At 47.9% G+C, this 7,714-nt stretch overlaps 1 protein-coding gene across 1 annotated transcript in view; it reads left to right on the forward strand.

The window, feature by feature from the left end:
• Positions 1-5,007: 5,007 nt before the first annotated feature.
• The window catches only part of Capg (capping actin protein, gelsolin like), a 26,657-nt gene continuing 23,950 nt past the window's right edge, over positions 5,008-7,714 (forward strand). Inside the window, exon 1 of the mRNA XM_029478181.1 lies at positions 5,008-5,026. The gene's annotated coding sequence lies outside the window, so the exon portion shown is untranslated. The remainder of the gene's footprint in view (positions 5,027-7,714) is intronic.

Raw genomic sequence — 7,714 nt, forward strand, 5'->3', positions numbered from 1 at the left:
TGTGTGTGTGTGTGTGTGTGTGTGTGTACACATGCAAGCATGCATAAGCAGGCATGCCTACCTTCTAGTAATGGGATTACAAGTGTGATCTACTTCACCTGGCTTTTAAACACAGTTTCTGGGGCTGGAACTCCTCTCTTCATGTTTTCACAGCAAGCACNCTTACCATCTAAGCTATTTCCATAGCCCTGTTACAGCTTTATCATTGAGACAAATCCCCTNGAGAGGAGGCCCCATTGAGTTGGGGCTCCAGTCTGAAGTCTGCAAGGGACCGGCTGTGTGTTTAGGNGAAGGAAAGTTCTGAGTGATGAACAACAGTAAGACCAGGAAGCTGGAGGTTCAGATGGGGAAAGGCCTCAGGATGTGCTCAGGGTCTGGGTCAGCAGCTGTGGCTTTTCTGGTTAATGGAAAAGGTATGTGGAGTCCCTGTTTCTTGGACACAGGCCAAGGTTGTGCTGAAGTCCCTTGGAATAGTCTCTGAAAATATTAGACATACCCCTTGCAGATTTCCTGTGCTGAGTATTGTGGACTGGAGTGGGGACAGGAATAGAAATAGGGTCTCTTTCTTTCTCTCTTCCTCTATTCTCTCTTTCTCCTCTCTCTCTCTCCTCTCTCCCTCTCCCTCCCCTAAGTAATAGGGTAATGGGAGAGAAATTCCCAAACCACACTGACCTGACTTTCTCCCCTTCCCCTTGCGAGACCCCAGACACAGTGGGTCAAGGATGCTTCTCCACCCCACCCCACCCCACCCCACATCCTTCCTCCACAGGCATGGAGGGTCCTAAAATCACTCTGCCACAGATGAACACAGATGCTGGGCCTCGGGCCAAAGCCCACAGTCCCCTTGCTTGCTTCCATGCCCATTTGAGAGGCATTCCACAGGAGAGGGTGACCCCTGGTGGTGACAAGAAGAATGACAGCCTGTAGCTCAAGTCATAGGAGAGCGGGGCTGACAGAGGAAGTAGGTCATCTGAACCTGGATGGAGGCCTTCATTATTAAGAATGCAAATAAAGGAAAGCCCCTTAAAGGGGGAAATCTCACTCCCATCATGTTCCCGGTAATCACCTAATAACACTGCCCCGTGGATTTAACTGAACCCGATTGTACTGAGAATTTTGGAATATTGGTTTCTTAAAAAAAAAAAAAAGAAACCCACAGAAATATTATAAGCATATGTTTTTGTTTTAATCCCGGGTGTGGGCTATGAGACTGCTTCACAGCTGACTATGATTTGCCTCCTGCTCTAGCAGAGGCGTGGTTTTGCCAGCTGCAGAGTTTCTGCAATTGTGTGACCTGTGGAATTTTTCAGAGGGTATATAGATGCACCCTATCGGTGGGTGGGTGGGTGTTGGTCGTCCAGGAAGTTTGGTTGCTGTTTGCTTAGTCGTCATGCTCAAAGAAGAAATAAACGGAAAGAAATTAGATTCAAGGATTTCTCCCTCTTTCTCTCTCCCTTCTAGCCTTCTTTCTCTCCTATCTAGTGATTGGGAGTGAAACTGGGCGGGGGTGGGGGGTGGGGTGGGGATAAAGGGTGGGAAAAAGAACCCATAAAGTAGGTAAAGTCCAGCTACACCCGAACGGTTGGATATTCAGAAAGCAAACAGCCATTGTCAAATGACTTTTGGCACCTGAAAAATCACACAAGTCTTTATGATTCAGGAATCAGGTGCTTAGCCTTATCAAAATGCAGAAGCTTGCATTCCAATAAGACTTGGGGGGGGGGGGGTGGGGGGGGGGGGGGGGGAGGGTTGGAAGTAGGGTGGCCAGAGTGGTGGGTGTGAAGGAGGGGGGGGGGCTGGAGAGGTGGGGAGGGTGGCTCATGGGTTAAGAATACTTGTTGCTCTTGCAGAGGACCCAAGTTCAATTTTTATATCATAGTTCACAACCGTCCATGACTCCATTTCTAGATCCAACACCCTCTTCTGACTTCCCTGGGCACCAAGTATATATATGGTGCACATAGATAGGCAACAAAACACACACACATAAATGATCTTAACAAAAAAGAGCGCCCAGACCTGCTTCCACAGGATCCCGCTAGGTGGCGCCCCTTCCCAAAGTCGTAGCTTCCGGGAATCCAGATCTGGTTCTTGGTTCTGAAATAAGCTCGCTGAGGAATGCCTTCTTGTACCAAATGATAAATGTCTTCCTCCAAACCTAAAGGAAACGTCTCTCCAGCTAAGCGTGATAATCCCAATACTTGGGAGACAGAGATGAGTCCAGAGTTCTAATTTCAAATTTTTTTTTTCTAGACAGGGTTTCTCTGTGTAGCCCTGGCTGTCCTGGAACTCACTCTGTAGACCAGGCTGGCCTCAAATTCAGAGATCCACCTGCCTCTGCCTCTGCCTCTGCCTCCCAAGTGCTGGGATTAAAGGCGTGCGCCATCACTGCCTGGCTAAGTTCAATTTTATAAAAGTTGAATATTACTTGTCACTCCTAAGATGCAGTAGCTGTAGCTACGCGCGCGCGCGCGCGCGCGCGCACACACACACCCACCCACACCCACCCACCACCCTTGCCTTCTCCCTCCTCCTTCCTGCGACAAGGTCTTTTTATCCCCTGAAGGCCTTGAGTTCAGATGCTCCTGAGTGCTGAGACTGCAGGCATGTACCACACCTGGCTGAATTCATAACATAATGAAACTTGTTCTTCTCTCATGAATTTATAATTATAAAATGAAGAAAATACATAAAATGGAGCGAAGATAGACTACACTAGTCAAATAATAGATTCCTGGATTCCTTTTATTTTTAAACAGGGTTTTATGTTAGGCTGGCCTCAAACTCACTACATTATCAAAGGTGACCTTGGATCTCCTGGTGCTTCTGCCTCCGATCCCCAAGTTCTGGGATTGCAGGCATGTCCCACCATGCCTGGGTTGTGCTTCCTGAGTTTGACTCCCTAGAGCCATCTGGCTGAAGAAGGATTAATTCCAATAGGTGTCCCCTGACCTCTACAGAGACAGGTGCCACAGTATGTGTGTGTGGACCTGTGCCTATGCACACATGCTCACACAAACACATAAATGGGATACACACAGAGATGCTGGGGAGGTGGCTCAATGGGGAAAGCACCTATGTACAAGTATGAAGACCTGAGTTTGGATTCCCCAGAATTCATATAAAGCGGATGTGGCCAGATATGATGGCACATGCCTTGCAAGCGCCTTTAATCCCAACACTTGGGAGGCAGAGGCAGGCAGGTCTCGGTAGTTTGAGGCCAGCCTGCACTATAAAGTTCCAGGACAGCAGGGTTATAAAGAGAAACTGTCTCCAAAAAAAAAAAAAATAAAAAAAAAAAAAAAAAAAAAAAAAAAAAAGGTTAGGTGTGGTAACAGGTGTGATTCTACTGTTTCTTCGAGCGAGATGAGAGGCAGAGACAAGGGAGATCTGGAAGGATGAGCCAGCTAGTGTGGCATAGGCACGGCTGAGGTGAGCAGACTGCTGCAAGGTCAGCCTGAATTACATAAAGTTCAGGCTAGCCTGGGCTGCAGAGTGAGACCCTGTCCAAAGAAACAATCAAGAAAGAAAGAGACCAGTGACCTATATACGAAACATTTCAGCGGTTAAAAACAAAATGAAAAGCTGGGAGTGGTGGTGCACGCCTTTAATCCCAGCACTCTGGAGGCAGAGGCAGGTAGATCTCTGTAAATTCGAGGCCAGCCTGGTCTACAGAGTGATTTCGAGGGGGGGGGGGAGGAGGAAGATGAAAACGAGGAGGAGAAAAAGAATATATATATATATATATATATATAAAGGAATGCTTTTTTAAAAAAGAGATGTTTTATTCTTACATATATGTAGTCTGGGAGTGCACACGGAGGCCGGAAGAGGGTGTAATCAGCCAGGAGCTGGACTTACAAGCTGCCATGAGCAGGCCAACATTGGTGCTCAGCTCAGAAACAAACTCAGGTCCTCTAGAAGAACAGCAAGTGCTCTCAACAGCTGAGCCATCCCCAGCCCACTAAAGGGGTACTTTGTGTCAAGAGCATTTTATTTTGACAATGTTTTTTATTTAATTTGGGACCCTTTTAGAAGGCTCCTTCATTTTTGTTTCTTCATAATCTTTCAAGAATTTAGAACTACAGCCCGGTGTGGTGGCGGCGGATGCCTTTAATCCCAGCACTTGGGAGGCAGAGGCAGGTGGATCTCTGAGTTCGAGGCCAGCCTGGTCTACAGAGTGAGTTCCAGGACAGCTGGGCTACACAGAGAAACCCTGTCTCCAAAACAAAACAAAACAAAAAGATTTTAGAACTACAATATCTGCTTGATTCATCCTTCTGCCCTACTCCACCTCCAGGTGGTATTGGGGATTGACCCAGGTGAGTTTTCAGCCACTCCATCTGATCGCTCTCAAGCCAAGGATGAAAGGCCAAATGAGATGCCTATTTAACATATCAAGGCAAACTGGCCTCTGGGTCCTCCCAGCATCCCTCGTCCTTACCTGTTTTGTCCTCCAGAATGGCTTCCCCACTCCTTATCCTAAACTTCTCCAGCCCAGGGACTGCGCCGAGCTGCCCTTCCTCCAGCCGCTCTTCCCTACATAATCCAGCTGTTTGGGCTATACCGGATCTTTTGCGCCCTTTTGACATCTTGGTCTCCTGGCTTTCCCTTCCCCACTCTTCTCTCATGGCCTGGTTCTCGGTTATGTTCACTCTGGAGTTGTTTCTAATCCTTTCAAGACTCGTGTTCCAGGAAGTAGCTGATCTCAACCAAGCTGCAGAGAGTAGATTCTTTCTTAACAGGGTCATGGCTATACCTTTAGAGTCATCTACAATGACCATCAGCCGTGTGGCAGCCCAGAAAGTGTAAAAACTAAAAACGGGGTCGGAGACAGAAAGTCCATGTATTCCTGGCCACTGCGGTGTCACTGCTCCCAATACAGGTGTAACCTGAGTCCCCACTTGGGAGCCTGAAATCAGCTGAGAAGAGACTTCAGGAGAGAGCTGCCCCAGGCGGAGGTGGAGGAAGTGGGGGCCTCAGCGCAGCTCATCCCACCTAGCTCGGTTTGCACTGAAGGGTTTGGGTAAGTCCCTTCTTCAGCACCTCAGAGGCTCTCTGGGCAACCTGGGAAGTTAGGACAAGAGTTGTGACACTTGTGTTGTGGGCAGAGGCTTTTGAAAGAGTGGACGCTTAGATCACAGTGTCTTGGTTATTGCCCCCACTCCCAACCCCTAGTAGCCTCTCATCCTGATGCCTAGGGTCAGGACCTCAAATCTCTGGGACCCACAATCAGGGGACAAGGAGAACCCAGACCTTTCCTGGGCTTCTCCAGAGACTCGCAAGCCATACAGGGGCCCTAACAAGCTCAGCCCCGACTCAAGGTCTGGGCTGCTCCTCTTCCCTGTACAAGGAGTTAGACCGGGTAATGGAATCGGAATCATGGAGGCGCAATGTGTGCCTACTGTGGGCACCCACCACCGCCGCACCAGCAGCCTTTACTCGGCTGGCAGAAGCCCCTCCCCACAAGGAACGCACCACACCTGCCTGACTCCACTTCCGGAGGAAAAGATCAGACTCTAGGCCCCACCTAGCGTCCTGCTGCCTGCTGGGATTTGTAGTTTGGTGGGAGCAGGACTGGCGCCTGTGGTACGTGGGTGTGTGCTTATATTAGTCTGTCTCTGACTTCGCCCTGGAGGGCCCTCTGAACCTGTGCTTCTACTATGACAGCTTAGATCACGTCCTGCAGCCCATTGCCTGCTGGGGCTTGTAGTTTGCAAGCTTTCTCCCTGGGTACCGGTGGGGTCCAGTCGTGGACTTCCCAGGGTCCCTGTTTGTGACCAATGGGTAAACTGGAGGACCGGACTCTGGGTGGAAGAAGCCCTAGGAGAGACATTTTCCGGCACTGTCCAGCCTTTCTCCAGTAAGGCCTTATCCTGAAGGCCCGGCCTAGCAAAAATGAATTAGGTCAAGGCTTTGGGTCTGTCTGTTCTGTGCTTAATGGTATCCTGAAATAATGAAGTCTTGCCCAGGATGGGTTGTACACACAAGTCCATTATCTTATAGGACTTTTTGATATATATTAACTTCACGAATTTGTTAACTACTTTTCCAAGGAAGGCTTTAATCACTAAGAAATTGGCGAGACACACCTTGCTCTTGAAGAACCATCCTGCCCGAATCTTAGGCTTAAAAGCTGTCTTCTGGTAAACACAAACTAGGTTCACTCCTGTTCATAATTGACCCTCTTTTTCTCAAGGATTGGACTAGGCCCCACCTGTAACCTTAACTTCAAACGGCTCTGTCATAACTGCAACTGCCCGTCCCAAGAACGACAATCATGTCTCTGTTACAAAAAGTTAATAACCATCTTGCAGCCCTTCCTTTGTTTCAAAATGATTGTTACAGCTATCTGTTGTCACTGACCACCTTGCAAGTCTGTCTTTGTTTCCCGAGGTCGTTAGAACTAACTTCTTATGCTTATGTTCTATTCCTGTAACCTATTTTGCCTACTCCCTACCCATGAGCTATAAAACTTGTCTTCCTTACATCCAGTGCCAACCTTTTAAACCCAGCCTGAGGGGAAGGCAGCCTGGATACACGAATTTAAAAAGCTTGCTGTAATTAATTACTTGCATTAATTTGGCCACAATGGTTTGGGTTGGTGGTTGAATCTTTGAGATTAACACTCTGTGTATTTGCATGTTTATGAGTGTGTGTGTGTGTGTGTGTGTGTGTGTGTAGTATAGGCATTTGAAGGTCAGAAGACCATCTTAATGTCTTCCTCTTTGGCTTTCTACATTTTCAGGTGTGAGCTCATTACTTTGGCTAGAGTCCTGTGTCCTCCCCAGTGCTAGGATGGTAGACACTCACCGGCACCAGCTTTTTTTTTTTTTTTTTTTTTTTAGATTTACTTATTTTATTTTATTTTAAAAACAAGTTTTGGGGTTGCTTGGCCAGGGTTTCTCTCTACATATTTTTTTATATTTATTTGTTTATTTATTTATTATATTGTAAGTACACTGTAGCTGTCTTCAGACACTCCAGAAGTGGGCATCAGATTTCGTGACGGATGGTTGTGAGCCACCATGTGGTTGCTGGGATTTGAACTCAAGACCTTTGGAAGAGCAGGCGCTCTTTACTGCTGAGCCATCTCACCAGCCCCCTACTTATTTTATTTTATGTATATACACTGTAGCTATCTTCAGACACACCAGAAGAGGGCATTAGATCCCATTACAGATGTTTGTGAGCCACCATGTGGTTGCTGGGAATTGAACTCAGGACCCCTGGAAGAGCAGTCAGTGCCCTTAACCACTGAGCCATCTCTCCAGCCCCTGGCAGCAGCTTTTTACGTGAGTGCTGGGGATTGAACTCAGGTCCTCGTGCTTCTGCAGTAAGCACTTTACCGACTGAACTGTAGCTCCCACAGTTTGCTTTCTCAGATCCGCCAGTGATACAGCTAATATCACAGAGGCTTTTTAATCTCTAGTCCGTCTGTCTGTCCACCTCTAAGTCCCTGGAGCATCTCCTGCTTCTGATTCTTCTCCCAGCATCCCTCTCTCTGCCAGGAAGAACTGTCTTCCACATCCTGCCCAGCTATTGGCCATCAGCTCTTTATACCAGATACAACCAGATGCAGTTCTAGAGTACCTTAAGTGGGTAAGGAAGGAGGAGTGCCGGGCGTGGTGGCGCACGCCTTTAATCCCAGCACTCNGGAGGCAGAGGCAGGCGGATTTCTGAGTTTGAGGCCAGCCTGGTCTACAAAGTGAGT

The sequence above is a fragment of the Mus caroli genome, chromosome 6 (genome assembly GCF_900094665.2).
Source record: "Mus caroli chromosome 6, CAROLI_EIJ_v1.1, whole genome shotgun sequence".
Taxonomy (NCBI): domain Eukaryota; kingdom Metazoa; phylum Chordata; class Mammalia; order Rodentia; family Muridae; genus Mus; species Mus caroli.